This window comes from Heloderma suspectum, chromosome 6 (assembly GCF_057233095.1).
Source record: "Heloderma suspectum isolate Gila_16-S chromosome 6, 16-S_ref, whole genome shotgun sequence".
Lineage (NCBI taxonomy): Eukaryota > Metazoa > Chordata > Lepidosauria > Squamata > Helodermatidae > Heloderma > Heloderma suspectum.
This window is the reverse complement of record NC_139463.1, coordinates 95,915,562-95,933,215: the sequence shown is the minus strand read 5'-3', so window position 1 is coordinate 95,933,215 and position 17,654 is coordinate 95,915,562. Positions and strand designations below refer to the sequence as shown.

Below are 17,654 nucleotides of genomic sequence, written 5' to 3'. Positions count from 1 at the left end.
GCAGGGATGGCATCAGGAAGGCTAAAGCTGAGAACGAGCTGAGGTTAGTGAGGGATGCTAAAAACAACAACAAGGCTTTCTTCACCTATGTGCATAGTAAAAGGCAGAGGAAGGAAAGAAATGGTTGTTCAGCTATTAAATAAGCATGGCAAAATGATAACAGATGATAAAGAAAAGGCAGAGGTGCTCAATTCCTACTTTGGCTCTGTCTCCTCCCGAAAGAGGGTCTATGACCCGCCTGGCAAAGGCGAAGTACAGGCTGAAGGGGCAGGATTGCAGCTTGAGATTGATAGGCATATGTTCAAAGAACATCTAATTACTTTGAATGAGTTCAAATCTCCAGGACCAGATGAACTGCATCCTAGAGTAATAAAAGAACTGGCAGAAGAACTCTCAGAACTGCTGTCTATTCTCTTTGAGAAATCATGGAGGATGGGGGAAGTGCCAGATGACTGGAGGAGGGCTAATGTTGTCCCTATCTTCAAAAGGGTAAAAAGGAGGAACCTGGGAACTACAGACCAGTCAGTCTGACATCAATCCCTGGGAAAATTCTGGAGCAGATTATAAAGCAATCCATCTGGAAGCACCTTGACAACAATGCAGTGATTACTCGAAGCCAACATGGATTTGTGAAGAACAAATCCTGCCAGACGAATCTGATCTCATTTTTTGATCAAGTCACCTCCCTTGTGGACCATGGGAATGCCGTAGACATAATATACCTCGACTTCAGCAAAGCTTTCGACAAAGTCCCCCATGATATCCTGATGAGCAAACTAGCTCAAAGTGGGCTAGATGAAACAACGATCCGGTGGATCCACAGTTGGCTACAGAATCGGACTCAAAGAGTGCTTCTCAATGGGATCTTCTCCAACTGGGGAGAGGCAACGAGTGGGGTACTGCACTGCTCAGTCCTGGGCCCAGCTCTCTTCAACATTTGTATTAATGACTTGGAGGAGGAGGTGCGAGGAATGCTGATCAAATTTGCAGATGACACAAAATTGGGCGGGATAGCTAATACTTTGGAAGACAGAAACAGAATTGAAAGTGATCTTGATAGACTGGAGCGCTGGGCATAAAACAACAGAATGACATTTAATAGGGATAAATGCTGAGTTCTGCACCTAGGAAAAAGAACCCAAATGCACAGTTACAGGATGGGGGATACATGGCTCAACAACACTACAAGTGAGAAGGATCTTGGAATTGTTGTCGATCACAAGCTGAATATGAGCCAACAATGTGATGTGGCTGCAAAAAAGGCAAATGCTATTTGGGGCTGCATTAATAGAAGCATAGCTTCCAAATCCCAGGAAGTACTAGTACCCCTCTACTCAGCACTGGTTAGGCCTCATCTGGAGTACTGTGTCCAGTTCTGGGCACCACACTTTAAGAAGGATGCAGACAAACTGGAGAGGGTTCAGAGGAGGGCAACAAAGATGATCAGGGGACTGGAAACAAAGCCCTGTGAGGAGAGACTGAAAGAACTGGGCATGTTTAGCCTGGAGAAGAGAAGACTGAGGGGAGATATGATAGCACTCTTCAAGTACTTGAAAGGTTGTCACAGAGAGGCAGGCCAGGATCTCTTCTTGATCATCCCAGAGTGCAGGACACGGAATAATGGGCTCAAGTTACAGGAAGCCAGATTCCGGCTGAACATCAGGAAAAACTTCCTGACTGTAGGAGCAATACGACAATGGAACCGATTCCCTAGGGAGGTGGTGGGCTCTCCCACACTGGAGGCCTTCAAGACGAGGCTGGACAGCCACCTGTCAGGGGTGCTCTGACTTGGATTCCTGCATTGAGCAGGGGGTTGGACTCGATGGCCTTGTAGGCCCCTTCCAACCCTACTATTCTATGATTCTATGAATACTTTGTCTCCGGATCTGCTGGTTTCTTTTATCCCTCTCTCCTGCTGCTTTTACATTCACCTCTTCCTCCGGTAAGAGCTTCCCTCTTTTATCACTTCCCTCTCTATTCCTAGTTTTAAGATCTGTAATTAATTAATTGATTGATTGATTAATATATTAACCTCCCCCCCTCCCTTTCTCATTTCTGTCACAGCCCTCTCCAACCTTTTTCTCACATGTGGGAGACCCTCCCCTTCATCAACCCTCCCCTGACTATCCATATTCTGGCCACTTTTACTCAGTTCTACCTTCTTTCCCCCCTTTTACCCCATTCGCACACATGCACGCACGCACAAATGCTCTCCTGCTTCTGGTGACTGATGCCAGGCTGCTCTTCTGAGGCAGCTGTTGCTGGAGGCAGAAGGTGCAGCAACAACCCCAAGTGCTTCTCCTCATACTGTCCTTCAGTCTGTCTGCCCTTCTCACCTCTGTCCTTTCTCTTTCTCCCCTCACAGGGTGGCCAGGTATCTTACTTTGCACAGGCCAGTCCTCTATTTGAAGGGCAACCAGAGGAAAGTCCTTTATTTGAAGGTGTCCTCTGTTTGAAGGGCTGTCTAGACCAAGTCCTGTTTAAAGATAAAGGACCATAAGAAGGGAGAGGCAGCGGCCTTGAAGTTGCCCATCAAGAATTAACACCTGGACAGCCAACTGAGAAGGCACACAAGTTACCTGGTCAGTTTTCCCCACTATGGTGAGATGTATTTCGATTGAATTTCTCATTATTATTTCTTAATTTGAATCTCTCTCTCTCTATATATTAACATATGCAAATGTTGTGTACATTAATGTTTTTTGGGGTGATGCATTTCCTCTTTTTTGACACCACATAAGTTGCCCATAGGTTGTTACCGGCCTGTAGTTTGAGAAATACTGCTTTAGATGATAGATCCGAAAGTAATTTCCCCATCACCGGTAGGCCCCCAAATGGGTTTTTCCATGGCACAGTAGAGGGGCCTGGAACAGACCCCTCAGCTATGCCACCTTGAAGCTGGCAAAGCTAATTTCTCCAATTGCTTTTAAGGGTGGGAGTGGGATTTTTTAAAAATAAAAGGTCTCCTGGACTGAAAAAAGAAAGAGGGAAAGCTGCCCCCCATCCTATACTAGCCAGCATGAACCATGGTGGCAGGGGATGATGGGAGCTATAGTACAACACATCTGAAAGGCACCATGTTTGGGAAGGCTATCCCATAGGCTAGATGGAATAATGCTTTCCCACAAGGAGGCATTGCACATTTTCCTTATTTATTTAGGGTGCAATCCTATGCATTTTTGTTGTCTGGGGAATGCTGCAAGTTGTAGGACTTTTTTGTGTCTAAACATGCATAGGATTGGGCCCTTGTCAGTCTCTCTCTGTCTGCCTCTTATCAACCAGGAAGGGCTAAGGTTGTAGACTCATATAGTTAGTCTCACTTCTCCCAGAATCCTATCCACAGCCTTTGGCTACATATATTGAAAAGTATCCATAACAACAGGACCAGCAGATGCCAAAGGTACATCCAATTGATCTCTACTAATTGAGGAACCCCAGTGAGAATAGATACGAGTGGTTTTGTCTTGCAAACTGGTTACAGCGGGCAACTGAGTGGGCCAAGATTTCTCTGGTCACTTGAAATATTTCCACTTGATTGGTTTCAAGACATTTTGCTACCTGAGGTGAAAGATGAGATGCTGCCCCCTCCCATCCATGTATAAAAGGTGACCAGACTGACAGCTGAATCTTCAACACGGGTGAAGTGACAGCATCCTCTATTGTACCTGATGGTAGCAGGCTAGCTTGGGGTGCTGTAGGGCAGGTTCAATGGGACACACGAGTCTGAACTTTAATAACTCGCTGCCAATCTGTGCCTCCCACCATCTACTGCCTGAGGCAGCCGCCACACTCTGCCTAATGGCAGGGCCAGCCTTGGTGGTAGCGAAGTAAGATGTCTTCACTGTTAATAAGGGAATGTATGAGAAAATTATTTTCAGTTTATATTTACCAGAATGTATTCAGTTTGCACTGGAACTGAACCAGAACACAAAGTTCGCAATCTGATGTGGATGTGAGAAGTTTTGCTGATTTGCCCATCCCTGCTATGAATTTGCAGTTGAATTTGCAGCTTAGTGGGTGAAGCATAACCAGGGACAAGAGCTGCAGATTTAAGATTTTAATCCAGATGAATTAAACAGTTTATTGATACATAAGCTTAAACAAAGGAATAAACACAGCTCGGAACCACAGGCCAATAAAATAGTTATTCAGGCAGTATAAGATAGAGAAATAAGTACATAATATCAAAGAAATGGCATTATCAAAGCACTCAGTCAAAACAGTTTGAATAGGAATCCTGAATCTGCATATTTCACCTAAAACTCCCTCAAGCCCATTTGCTTTAGGGGAGGGGTGCAGAACCAAAATTGGGTGAGGTGGGGTGGGGGGCGGAACCGATGATGTCTGTTTTTCCAGTAGGCAATGGTTCTTTTTGGATATTCAGAGTCAATAAGCACACCAATAGGTGAAGGCAAAAAGAAGTTTATTAAGCAGAAATGGGCTAATCAAGCGAGAAAGCAAAGCAATGCATTAAAAGCATAAAGCAAATGCCCCTTGGGGCACTGGGAATCCCGGCATCTTATCAGATCAGCAAATCAGATAAACTCAGTGGCGAACGTGATTCCAGTGGCCTGGCTGCACAGTGCTGTCTAGATCAGCCTGTGTGGAGATTCTGCCCCTTGGGAGGGCCCCAGGGAATCATATTCGCTTCCCTTCTCATTCTGGACATAGTCCAATCACGCCGAGAGTGTTTCATACACTCTAGGCTGGAAAGAACACCGGCCCTAACAATTGGCAGGCAGCCCGCTCAGAAGACAACTCTCATCTCTGCTACCCTGGCTGACGACAAGTAGCCTTAACCTTGAGCTGTTGCGAAAGGCTCATCTACCAGCCTCGAGCTGTTGCAGCATCAGCAGAATCAACCCTGGGAACTAATGGTGTAAGGCATAGCTAGCCAGTTCAATAAAGAGGCCCAAATGACACTCTAGACATGGGCAGGGTAATTTGGCGCACCGCTGACTCATCGATATACAATGGTCTTCTGTGTTTCTGCTACAGCCCCCCACCCAGCCCTCTGTGGGCTGCATGACATCAGGTGAGTGTGGCCATACTCCTGGCATCATTGGCTGTACCCACAGAGCTGGCTAAGTTCCCTTCACTCCTCCAAAGAAGCAAAGGGGCCTCTGCTGGCTTGGCTTCACTGTGTGTGGGACCTCCCTGACCAGGAATGCCTGCGCACAGCAAAGCTGCACAGGGGAATCCCCATGTTTTCTCCAGTCTTTGACCGTAGATAGGAGAGAGGATTCCTCTCTCTCTCTGCCTCCTCCCCAAACCTCAGTAGGGAGAAGCTTAGAGTGCCAAGGGGGTATGGGCCAAGGAGGTGGCACAGGCCTCTGCAGGCCAGATGTAGGGCCTCTAGACTGGAGCCCACAGACTGGAGGTTCGGCAGCCCTGTTTTAGAGCATCACAGTAACAAGATCTTTGGATAAGTTTTAGAATAAAACAGATAGCCCCCCAAATGTGTAAAGAGACAATGTTATCCTTGTGGATCAACACAACGTACAGTGAATTATGCTAACTGTCCTAAAAGGGGAGGATCGGTGCAGGCAGTGCAAAAAGAAAGGCCATTTTGCTAGGGTATGCCAGAGTGCCCAGTCTCAACTATCTGTAGGTGAAGTTGCTGTAGCAGAAGTTACTGATGGCTAGACGGCCATAGGATATCTGGTTTCCTGGGAACCGACCTCAGAGCCTGTGCTCCGAGGTCAGTTCCTGGAGAACCGACCTCCCCCTACTGCTGCACTGCCTTGGAAGCAGCGTGGAACAGCCCTGTGTTCTGTGCTTGCAAGAGGAGTGCAGAGAGGCTGAAAAGGGGTGTTTCTGGAGGGCCTTCTGGGGTGGGGAGGGTGGAAATGCCTGTATGACACATCCAATGTGCCATATAGCAGCCTTCTCCCCCGCTCAGCCCTCCCGCGGCTAGACAGCCACAATCGGCTGTCTAGCCGAAAATGCAGGGCAGGAGAAGTGTGGAGGGAACGATCCCCTCCATGCCTCTCCTGCCCTGCATTGGATAGGTGGTTGCCTCCGAGTCCGGAGGTGGCCGCCTATCTGAATAGGATTGCGCCCTTAAGTGGGGAAGACCTTGATGAAGCATCTACAGAGGATAGAATGACATGCATTGCTACAGTGTCTGTCCCTAAAGAAAGCAATTCTGAGGACATGGAGTTGATGTTAGGTGCTGTATTTCCTCTTGTACAAAATAGCCAATCCTTTGTCTGATAAATGTTCTCCTTGGAGCAGGTGACTGCCTGCATGGGCTAAAGAATGGTACTTAATTTTCTCGTATCAGCCAGGGTTACCAATGTTGTTGATTCAGTAGTATGCTGTTTGCGGGGATATGTTTAGCCTTTTATGTGTTATTTGGTTGGCTGGTTGGGGGAAAAGGTATTTTTTTTAGTAGACAAAGGGGCTATTTTGCACTGTAGTTGGTAAATTGCATGCTGGGAGTTGTAGTTAGATACATGAAAAGAAGCTGGGAGGAAAAGGAGGTGGAGGGTGGAGACCGTGACCATGCACAGTGACTGTTGGTTTCAATTTAATGAGTGCCTGGAATGAAGATGTTTTAGGTGCAATCCTATGGGATGTGCCCTGGGTACTCATAAGCCTCCAGACTTCGAGGCTTATGAGTATCCAATGCAGAGCGGGAGACACCTCACACCTCCAACTCTGCATTTTAGCTAGATGGGTGATTTGGCCCATCTAGTGGAGGCTTCGGGAAGGGAGAAGGAAGGAATATGGGGATGGCTGGGGATATCTCTTAATCCCCACTCTCCTCCCTGCCCCACCCCCAGGAATGCCCCCTTTCACCCCCTACAAGCTTGTGTTTGTGAGCTCGTAACAGCAGCCAGCGTGGTTTTCTCTGCACTGGCTGTGAGGTGGTGGGGGAGGCGGCAGAGAGGGTGGTTTCCTGGCTCCGAACTCAGAACCCTGTCTCTAAGCTCAGAGCCAGGAAACCAAAATATCCTATGACTCCCAGACACTATCTAGGGGGCATAGGATTTGTCAGAAATGGATCGTCCTTTCCCTTTGCAATCAATGCTACAATATACAAAGCTTCAGGCTAATACGACTTGATTTTGCTAGAGCCTAGTCTCTCTACAAATTCAGATTCAAGGAAACTCTCAGGCTGCTCCAGGCTCTAAACAACTAATCGATAGTCTCTAAGCAGCAGAGATAAGCCAGAGGGAGAGAAAGTTGTCAGCAGTTTCAGTATGAACCTCCTGGCCAAGCTAGCTTCGCAGTGATGCCCCTCCCTTATGGTGGCTCCTTCCTACATTGGCTTCCAAGAGTGGCTATCTGGAGGAGCATCTGAGCCCTGCCCCTAACTTTTCCTGCTTTGCTTTGCATCATGCCGTAGAGTTGCTCCAGTCCCGTCCCTCTTCCTCCTCGGAAACTTGCATTCTCATGGTGGAGGGAGGGGGCAAGGACTCAGTCTGGGCCATCTGTTGATCAAGGTTTTGGGAGGACTCTATTCCAGCATTTTGGCTCACTGGCGAGGGTCCCTCCTCTGGCTGGCTCACTAGGGAGGCCTCTGATCTAGCTGCTGCTCCAACTCTGATTCAGAATTCGAGCTGTCTGACATCTCAAGGTGCTTAGATTCATCCCTGACAGGATTGCTCTCTTAAACCTTCTTTCATGTTTTGGAATTTTTAGTATACAACAGGAGGGAAAAGGGAAAACAAACAATAGGAAGGGAAAATAGAAATAAATGGAAAAGGGCAAAGTGTGATGTCTTCTAAGATCAGGGACGGGAGCATATATTTTCATCACCTGCATATTTTTAAAGTCATTTCCATCTTTTAGGTCCTTTGGGAACATGTAGATTATTCCATTATAAATAAGTGGGAAAACTCTTCCCAAGAGAATTTGACTAGTGCTTCTTTAATGTTGTTTTCATTGCTTCATAAGCACATTCAGTCTTCTCCAAGGATATTAAGAATTCACCATCTGCTATGCCAGTTTTGTATCACAATATTCTTGTTGTCAAGAAATACAATGTTACACACTTGTAGTCATGTTGTGCATGAATATGAGGTTAATTTGACCCACAAGGAATTTCTCTACCTCCATCAGATGTTATGGAGTCTGGTCTACTGTTGACATCCATTCTAGTCCATTGTGGCTGCATTTGTTGAAGCAGGGGGTTCGTTAGGCCTAGCAGGTCCAGATGGACTTTTCCCACAATCACCGCCACATAGTGGGTCCTAAAATGGGCTCTAGCCTGTGTTCAGTCAGAGTTGTCATGTCATATTCTTTTCGTCATCGGCAATGTTTCATCACCCCCAGCAACCTAGAGAACCAGGGACCTCTCTTGGCTCTACTAAGCAGGAGAGAGCAATTGGGAGGCAGTTGTGTCAACTGTCTCAGTAATTTCCCCATTCCAAAGGGCATTCCACAACTGTGGTCAACCACCAAAAAGGCCCTCGCTCTAGTAGTCACCGGTTGTACCTCATTTGGCAGGGGCTCCAGCATAAGGGCCCCTGAAAATGGTCTTAAGGTCCAGGTAGGTATATATAGGGGTGACATTTCCACTGAGTGAGTGATTACTCCAAGGCCATACCAGCAAAATACAAGGCCTACTATTGGGCAGTTCTGCCATTGGCACCATGGCAGCTGTAAAGTCAACCAGTTTGCTACCATATTAAGATGGAGAGCACGGACAAAGGATTCGCTGATAAGACTACAACCTCTTTTCCTTATATTTCATCAAGACATTACCAGAACATACCTTTGCATTCTGACTACACATTGCATTAAATTTCTCAAAGCACTTACTCAAAAGGTAATCAAACCCACCACCACCAACAACAAAAAGGGAACAGGTCCAATTGGCCAATTTGGTCAGCCTTTAATAATTCTGGGTATTCAGTTTTTAAAATTAATTATGTAAATAATATACAAGAAAAACCAGTTGTAAACATTTGATTACAATGTACTGATGATGTAAAAGCTTGTGTAAGGACAAAACAATCTCTTTGCAGTTGAAGCGTAATAAATACATAACCCCACAGAGCTCTCCTAAATTGGGTCAGGGGTTGATGAAGTTGATCTATTGGCCAGGGTGAAAGTTGTCTAAGGAGTTTTTCCCCCCCATGGTGGAATGGGATGTTTGTTTGTTTATTTTAAATTACCATCTGTATACTGTTTTATTTGTTAAAAAGCCATCATTTCCTTCTCATTGGACACAATGCATTCTAGTGGTGGGTGGGGCCGGAGGGAAAAGGGGAGGGCCACCCCCCAAAAGGCCAGCATATTTTAGCTTCAAGCACTTAACTGCCAGTAACTAAGCCTTAGGAGAGGCATTTCATCCTTTCATAATGGAGGAAAAACTGCACCATAGTCGGGAAACCAGTGAACAATTGGTGGTTGGGGGAAAGGGGGTGGGACCAAGTGGAAGGGGTGTGGTTTCTGGGGAACTCTGAAGGGCTGATTTGGGACCTCAGGAGGGCCAAATTTGGGGCCCCACGAGGGCCAGGTTTGGCCTCCGGGGCTGAGCGTTTCAGAACCTGTGCCCTATTTCATGTGGTGATTTCGGACATAATTTAGAGTCACACTAACACCCTTCAAAATGATATTCCATGCAGTCAGCTGGAAGCCTGTAGGCAGGGAGGTGGATGCCTCACAGGAGGGCTACTACAAGAGACATCAAGAGGAATGTCACAATGGGGGCATTTTGCAATCCACCATTCATCTTTGCTTATATCCAGTTGGCATAGAAAGGCACTGAAGCGTGGACACCAAGGTGGTTGGGTTGGGCACACCCCACTCCCCAACTCACAATCCCCGCCTGGGTCCAACCTTCTTGGAGTTTGCAAACCAAGGGTCTCCTGGAGTCACCCTGCGGGGAGAGAGAGAGAGAGAGAGAGATGATGGGAGATAGCACATATCTTTGGCAAAAACTCTGACATCTGATTTGGCATGCTGAGCAGGTGAGGGAGCTGGAATAAGGTTTAAACCAGGGACGTTGGACATCTCTCAGTCAGAGAGCTGAATTCGATTTTGCAGAAGCTTTCAGTGTCCTCATTCCAGTGCTGGGCAAGGCAAAAGGGGTGAGGTGGGGACAAAATATCAAAAAGCTCTTCCTGCCATAACTAAGCCTTAGAAGAGGCATTTCAACCCTTTAGAATGGGGAGGAAATTGCACAAAAGCTGGGAAACCATCCAGTGATAGGTGGTTGGGGAAAAGGGGGTGGGTCATGGCCAATTGGGGAACCATAGAGGGCTGGACTTGGCCCATGGGCCTTGACACCCCTGGTTTAAACCACAGCCACATACTCACAAGGTGGCCTTAGGCAAGCCAGCGTCCTCTCAGCTTCAGCTCCCTCCCCCATCTGCAATATTGGGTACAAAAATTCTGGCCTACCGCAGGCTGTAAGGTTTCTTGAAAAGTTCTCTCTCTCTCTCATGTGCGCGCACGTGCGCATGTGTGTATATATATTCATATATATCTGAATACAAGTAACTGTAAAAAATGTAGATGACAAGCACCACCTTAGAGGAGGCATTTACTTCTGTGTGTGAGAGACAAGGGGGCACCACTTCCATGATGGTGCCTGTTGAGGGAATCATCTAAAAACAAAGGAAGTTGTCTTTCCTCTTTAGAACTAGTAGTGTTATGTCATATACTACATGTACATAGATTTAATTGTTCATCTAATCAATTAATAGAGCCCCAAATCCTTCTATTGAGTGACAACCATAATGCAGTTTGGAGCATGGGAGGACCTGAAGAATGGAGAGAAGAGGTCTCATCTTCCAGCCAGGCCAAAGATCTGCCCTGTGTTCTCTGCCCCCGAAAGAGTGTTCTGTTTTTCTTCTTTATGCTCAGAGCGCTTTAGAATTTATTTTGAATTTCTTTTTCTGGTGATTGTGAGCTTACCTTATCATTGTGAGGTGGTCGAGTGTGCTGTAGTTTTCTTCCTTTCTGTTGCATGTTTCTCCATTACTTTGCAGCTGCCTTGGCTGGCCAAATTTCTTGATCTGAAAAAGCCCCTTGGGTGGATTTACCTCATGACATGGGGTACCTCATGACCCTGGGCTTTAACTGAAGTGTGGGAAGCCAGGGAGGCTGCAGATCACCGAAGAGATGATTGGACAGTGAAAGACAGGACATCATTTGCATGCGCCTCTGAACCTCGTAATTAAGGTAAGGGGAAGAACCCTGCACCCCATCCATGAGAATTTCACCAAAATTTTCTTTCTCCTTTGAAAATGTTTTCAAATGTAATTTTTATCAACTTGAATGAGAATGGTTGAAAAAAATGCAGAAGAAATTTTTGGCCCATTGTAATGCCTGTTCTCTTCTCAGGAAAGGGAAGGGCTGAACTCTGAGAATTCCTTTATTAACAGGATTTAATTTCTGAACCTTTGATTGTTATGAATAAAACAGAATTTACAGATGCAAAAGAGGACAGGACTCCTGTACCTTTAACAGGCATATAAGCAACACCTGCTAAAATGCCGTCTTCTGAACAACTCTTAAAGGTGCAGGAGCCCTGTCCATGACCCCCTGGCATGTGGTCATGGAATGCAGAGGAAGCAAACTTCAGGTGCATCAGAGCAGACAGACATAACTTGAGCAGTGAGCACACTGTGGAGCACACTCACCACGCTGGTATGCTCGCAGCCTTCTCCCCATATCCAAAAGCTATATTATTAAGTAGAAACTGGATTTGCGTAGAGGCTGACTGGCAAACACTGACGTCTATAACAAAGCTAGATTCTATCCTCCCCAAAGAACAGCTGGTTGGCAGCCCCTTCCGCCAGTCAAAAAAGCCCTACCTGTACTGGGGCCAATGAAAGCTTCCATTCTGGGGTAAGTAACAGCTGGAGGAGGATTGACTGTTATCCTGTCTTTTTGGTTATGCTTACTTGGTGCTTTACATAAGGCACTCTGTACATGGTCACAAGCATTCTTTCTGCACATGGTCACAGGCATTCACATTCTGCGAGATGAGAGCCACTGAAAACAATTCCAGGAAGTGAGCTCTGGCAAGGTCTGGCTTAAATTAACCCTTGTGGATATTACTCTACTGCTCTAATCAATTCACTGGCCACCCATTGGTGGTAAGTGCCACTGATTACCTCCAGTGCCCCCCCTTAACTCCCTACACCCTCTTCCTTTCTACTTTCAGATCCAGCACAAACCATTAGACCCCTCCTTGATTTACTTACAAATATTTGTAGGCCACCTTTTAGGGTACAAATCCCTCTCAAGGCAGCTTACAAAGGAGAGCTTGCCTTGGCTCTCCTTTATCTCTCTCCTGCCATATCTTGATATTTGCTGTTGTTGTTGTTCAGTCGTGTCCGACTCTTCGTGACCCCATGGACCACAGCACGCCAGGCCTTCCTGTCCTGCGCTCTCTCCCGGAGTGTGCTCAAGTCCATATTCATTGCATCGGTGATGCTATCTAGCCATCTCATCCTCTGCCGTCCCCTTCTCCTTTTGCCTTCAATCTTTCCCAGCATCAGGGTCTTTTCCAGTGACTTTTCTCTTCGCATTAGGTGGCCAAAATATATGAGCATCAGCTTCAGTATCTGTCCTTCCAATGAGCACTCAGGGTTGATTTCCTTTAGGATGGACTGATTGGACCTCCTTGCAGTCCAGGGGACTCGTAAGCGTCTTCTCCAGCACCACAGTTGGAAGGCATCAATTCTTCGGCGCTCAGCCTTCCTTATAGTCCAGCTCTCACAGCCATACGTTGCTACTGGGAAAACCATAGCTTTGATTAGACGGACCTTTGTCGGCAAGGTGATGTCTCTGCTTCTTACTATGCTGTCTAGGTTGGCCATAGCTTTCCTCCCAAGGAGCAAGCGTCTTTTAATTTCATGGCTACAGTCACCATCTGCGGTGATCTTGGAGCCCAAGAAAGTAAAATCTGTCACTGCTTCCATTTCTTCCCCTTCTATATGCCAGGAAGTGATGGGGCCAGATGCCATGATCTTCGTTTTTTTAATGTTGAGTTTCAAACCAGCTTCTGCACTCTCCACTTTCACCCTCAACAAGAGGCTCTTTAGATCCTCTTCGCTTTCTGCCATTAGGGTGGTATCGTCTGTGTATCTGAGGTTGTTGATAATTCTCCCAGCAATCTTAATTCCAACCTGTGATTCATCCAACCCGGCGTTTCTCATGATGTACTCTGCATATAAATTAAATAAGCAGGGCGACAATATACAGCCTTGTCGTACTCCTTTCCCAATTTTGAACCAATCGGTTGTTCCATGTCTGGTTCGTACTGTTGCTTCTTGACCCTCGTACAGTTTTCTCAGGTGACAGGTAAGGTGGTCTGGTACTCCCATCACTTTAAGAATTTGCCACAGTTTGTTGTGATCCACACAATCAAAGGCTTCAGCGTAGTCAATGAAGCAGAAATAGACGTTTTTCTGGAATTCTCTTGCTTTCTCCATGATGCAGCGAATGTTGGCGATTTGATCTCTAGTTCCTCTGCCTCTTCGAAACCCCGCTTGTACTTCTGGTAGTTCTTGGTTCACATACTGCTGAAGCCTAGCTTGTAGGATTTTGAGCATCACCTTGCTGGCATGTGAAATGAGTGCAATTGTGTGGTAGTTTGAACACTCTTTGGCATTGCCCTTCTTTGGAATTGGAATGTAAACTGACCTTTTCCAGTCTTGTGGCCACTGTTGAGTGTTCCAAATTTGTTGGCATATGGAGTGCAGCACTTTAACAGCATCATCTTTTAGGATTTTAAATAGGTCAGCTGGAAGACTGTCATCTCCGCTAGCTTTGTTGTTAGTAATTCTTCCTAAGGCCCACTTGATTTCACTCTCGAGGATGTCCGGCTCAAGTTCAGTGACCGCATTATCATGGCTATCAGGGACATTCATATCTTTCCTGTATAGTTCTTCTGTGTCAGCCACCTCTTCTTAATCTCATCTGCTTCTGTTAGGTCCCTGCCTTTTTTGTCCTTTATCATGCCCATCTTTGCACAAAACGTTCCCTTGAGATCTCCGATTTTCTTGAAAAGATCTCTAGTCTTTCCCATTCTATTGTTTTCCTCGATTTCTTTGCGTTGTTCATTTAAGAAGGCCTTCTTGTCTCTTCTTGCTATTCTCTAGAACTCTGCATTCAGTTGGATATATCTTCCCCTTTCTCCTTTGCTTTTCGCTTCCCTTCTTTCCTCAGCTACTTGTAAAACCTCATCAGACAGCTACTTGGCTTTCTTGCATTTCTTTTTCTTTGGGATGGATTTCGTTGCTGCCTCCTGAACAATGTTATGGACCTCCGTCCATAGTTCCTCAGGCACTCTGTCTATCAGGTCTAATCCCTTAAATCTATTCCTCACCTCCACTGTATATTCATAAGGGATATGATTTAGGTCATACCTGAATGGTTTAGTGGTTTTCCCTACGTTCTTCAATTTAAGCTGAAATTTTGCAAGAAGCATCTCATGATCTGAGCCACAGTCAGCTCCAGGTCTTGTTTTTACTGACTGTATAGAGCTTCTCCATCTTTGGCTGCAAAGGACATAATCAATCTGATTTCAATATTGACCATCTGGTGTTGTCCATGTGTAGAGTCGCCTCTTGTGCTTTTGGAAAAGAGTGTTTGCTATGATCAGCGTGTTCTCTTGGCAAAACTCTATTAGCCTTTGTCCTGCTTCATTTTGTACACCAAGGCCATGCTTGCCTGTTATCCCGGTTATTTCTTGACTTCCTACTTTGGCATTCCAATCCCCTATGATGAAGAGGACATCTTTTTTTGGTGTTAGTTCTAGAAGGTGTTGTAGGTCTTCATAGAACCGATCAACCTCAGCTTCTTTGGCCTCAGTGGTTGGGGCATAGACTTGAATTACTGTGATGTTGAATGGTTTGCCTTGGATTCGTACTGAGATCATTCTGTCATTTTTGAGATTGTACCCCAGTACTGCTTTTCCCACCCGTTTGTTGACTATGAGTTCTACTCCATTTCTTCTACGGGATTCTTGCCCACAGTAGTAGATATGATGGTCACCTGACTTAAATTCGCCCATGCTTGTCCTTTTTAGTTCGCTGATTCCCAAGATGTCGATGTTCAGTCTTGCCATCTCATGTTTGCCACCTCCAGCTTACCTTGATTCATTGATCTTACATTTCAGGTTCCTAAACAATATTGTTCTTTACAGCATCGGACTTTCTTTTCACCACCAGAAACATCCACAGCTGAGTATCCTTTCAGCTTTGGCCCAGCCGCTTCACTCTTTCTGGCGCTACTTGGAAATTCCCTCTGCCCTTCCCCAGTTGGACACCTTCTGACCTGAGGGGCTCATCTTCTGGTGTCATATCTTTTAGCCTTGTGATACGTTCCATAGGGTTTTCTTGGCAAGAATACTGGAGTGGGTTGCCATTTCCTTCTCCAGTGGACCACATTTTGTCAGAACTCTCCGCCATGACCTGTCCGTCTTGGGTGGCCCTGCACAGCATAGCTTATGGCTTCACTGAGTTATGCAAGACCCTTCGCCACAACAAGGCAGTGATCCATGAAGGGGTATCTTGATATATCTCTGCCCAATTACTTTTGTGCCTCCAGTTCCACCTCCCGCAGCCATATGATGGTCTCTTGGTCCCCCAGATGTCTCTGCCCTTTCTCCCTTGATGTCCATTTCACCTGGAACGCTATCCTGAACATCTTCACAATGCCACCTCCCTCTCTTCCTTCACATCTCTCCTAAGAAGCCACCTTTTCTTTTGCAAAGGCCATGGGGGACAACTCCCTGCCATTACTGGATGATTGGAAAGGGGCTCCTGCCTTTCACATCCCGCTGGTGTCTGTCTCTGGCAAAGTTTAGATCACATACTCTTTGGGGCAAGGAGTTCTTTTTTTACTTTGTGTTGTAAAGCATTTTGAAGGAACAGAAATGTAGTCTATTTTTGGCATTTAATTTTGTTGTGGGATATTCTGGGGCTAAATCTTGTGTATGTGTATGCTAGTCAGTTTCAGCCAAAAGGTTAATAGCTGAGATGTCAGATGTTTAGTTAGAATGTCAAGGTTATGAAGTATGCTAAGGAAGCCAGGAAATTATAAAATTCAACAGAAGGTCAGAGGAAGAGAGGGAAAAATGGGTTTAACTCAGGAAATATAAACTTATTTTGCAGAAATGAAGAAGAAACTACTCTTTCATTGGTTGGAGATGGGGAGAGAAAAATCTGTTTTTAAGAGATAGAAGCCTAAGGCAGAAAGACAGAGGGGCAGAGAAACAGAGAGAAGAAGAAAGAAAGAGAAGGAAGGTAAGAAGGCCAGAGTCCTAGAGGACAGAAAGAGTCAGAGCTACTAGAACTGGACAACAGAGTGAGAGAGTTGGACCAATGACAGTAAGGTATTGCTTGTCTAATGGATCTGTATCCATTCAGATCTTAAAACTTTTTCCTTTTGACATTTTTCTTTTGCAAAATATCAGCTTTGTTATTGAAACATTTTTGTGGTCTCCTTTTTGGGTTACCCACTCTGCGTCTCATAGCCAGCCCCCACACTACCTAGAGTAGATACCTGAGACCTAGGGTGTGTTTCCACGCCATTGGTTTCACCTGGCGTCTAGCTTTGTTGCGATGCTTCCCCAGTTGCATCTGCTCCTTTTCTAGTTTCCACAGTGCCTAAAGTCCCGGCTTATCATCGTTGTAGCCTGGGGCCCTGTGCTGTTTCCACTGAGCTCTAATCAAATTATTTTCTTCATGGCTGGGTGGAGTCTGGGTGAAATCTGATTACCTCATCCATGTTCCCACCTCCTGCTCTTGCTGAGTCCCCCCTCCCTCTCCCCCTTCTCTAATGGAAACATACTTCTGGGTGGGGTGGGGGGATGGGAAGTGAACATCATCAGAGGGGCAGGGGCTGCTGAACCAATCAGAGATGCTCTCCCTGCCAGGCTCTAATCCTCTTAATGGCAATCTTGGGAACAAGACACTGTCTCATTATCACACTATTGCGCAAGTCTTCCATTAATACGCATGCCCTCCATGTCAATATGTTGCTAGGACACAACCACTCTATCACTGAATCGCGAAATAGCACTAACACGTATTTGCGCTATCGCACGATAGCGCATTACTCCAGGGGCGCCTGCTGACTCCTGTTGAGGTCAAGGGGGCTTGTTCCGGAAAATGTGTATTGCGCAATAGTGCAAATGCATGTTAGTGCTATTTCACGATTGAGTGATAGAGTCATAGGAAGATATTGACATAGAGGGTGTGCATACTGATTGAAGACCTGCACAATACTGTGATAATGAGATAGCAACTTAGCGTGTAATATGAAAACTAGACTATGATACGTCCAGCATTGTTTCCCTGGTCCACAAATGACAAAGGAATATTAGCCGTGGATTCTCCCCACGTGTAGTTTTGGAAAAATGACCTCATTTTCAGGCTGTAATGGGAGTACTTGCTTGCCCACAATAGCAGGCTTATATGCACTAGTGTACTAGCGCTTATTTTCATTCTGCTCCAAAATGGCAATGAAACGTCCGGAAAACAAGGAGGGAAAGGTTTGGGTCACTGAGGTCACAAGCGACACATCCGCAAAGGCTGGGCTACACACCCCATGGGCAGGACTATGATACCGAACCCAGTATGGTTGTGGAAACAGGTCAGTAATGGAGCTGAAGTAAGCTGGAAAAGTCAGATTATATCCAGTCTAAGAAGCGTTTTTTCCATGATAAAATGTGGGGC

At 45.9% G+C, this 17,654-nt stretch overlaps 1 long non-coding RNA gene across 1 annotated transcript; it reads left to right on the top strand.

The window, feature by feature from the left end:
• The first annotated feature begins 4,857 nt into the window (after positions 1-4,857).
• Positions 4,858-16,401, top strand: LOC146341925 (uncharacterized). Its single transcript, XR_014783883.1, has 3 exons — positions 4,858-5,035; positions 10,950-11,142; positions 16,089-16,401. It is a non-coding gene; the product is annotated as an uncharacterized LOC146341925 (long non-coding RNA).
• Positions 16,402-17,654: the final 1,253 nt, after the last annotated feature.